General features: G+C 58.8%; 1 protein-coding gene across 1 annotated transcript in view; it reads right to left on the bottom strand.

The window, feature by feature from the left end:
* Positions 1 to 678, bottom strand: part of LOC104284456 (bone morphogenetic protein 8A-like) — a 16094-nt gene that overhangs the window by 5766 nt on the left and 9650 nt on the right. The gene's annotated exons all lie outside the window — the stretch shown is intronic.

Raw genomic sequence — 678 nt, 5'->3', positions numbered from 1 at the left:
CCCATGGGCACCCACCTTCCATGGGCACCCATCCCTAGGGATGCTCACCCTCGTGGGCAACTAAACCCATGGGCACCCAAATCCGTGGGCACCTAAATCCATGGGCATTCATCCCTAGGGATGCTCACCCTCGTGGGTCCCCACCCTCCATGGGCATCCACCCCTATAGATTCTCACTCTCATGGGCGCCTAAACCCATGGGCACCCATCCCTAGGGATGCTCACCCTCGTGGGCACCCCCTCCTACAGATGCTCACCCTCATCGGCGCCTCATGAACCCCCTACAGATGTTCACCCTTGTGGGCATGGAACTGCCTGGGCAACCATCCCTAGGGATGCTCACCCTTGTGGGCAATTAAATCCATAGGCACCCAAATCCATGAACACTCAAAACTCATGGGATGCTTACCCCATGGGCACCCACACCTACTCACCTTCATGGGTGCCGAAACCCATGGGCACCCATCCCTAGGGATGCTCACCCTCGTGGGTGCCTAAACCCATAGACACCCACCCTCATTGACACCCAAACCCGTGGGCACCCACCCTCATTGAGACCTGAACCCATGGGCATCCGCCCCTATGGATACTCACCACCATGGGCACTCCAACCCATGGGCATCCACTCCCATTTATACCCAAAACCACGGGCACCCCCCCCTGTGGATGCTCACCCCC

This window comes from Charadrius vociferus, unplaced genomic scaffold (assembly GCF_000708025.1).
Source record: "Charadrius vociferus isolate BGI_N301 unplaced genomic scaffold, ASM70802v2 scaffold783, whole genome shotgun sequence".
In the NCBI taxonomy this organism is placed as follows: Eukaryota; Metazoa; Chordata; class Aves; order Charadriiformes; family Charadriidae; genus Charadrius; species Charadrius vociferus.
Note: the sequence above shows the minus strand (reverse complement) of the source record. Positions and strands in the feature narration are given on the sequence as shown.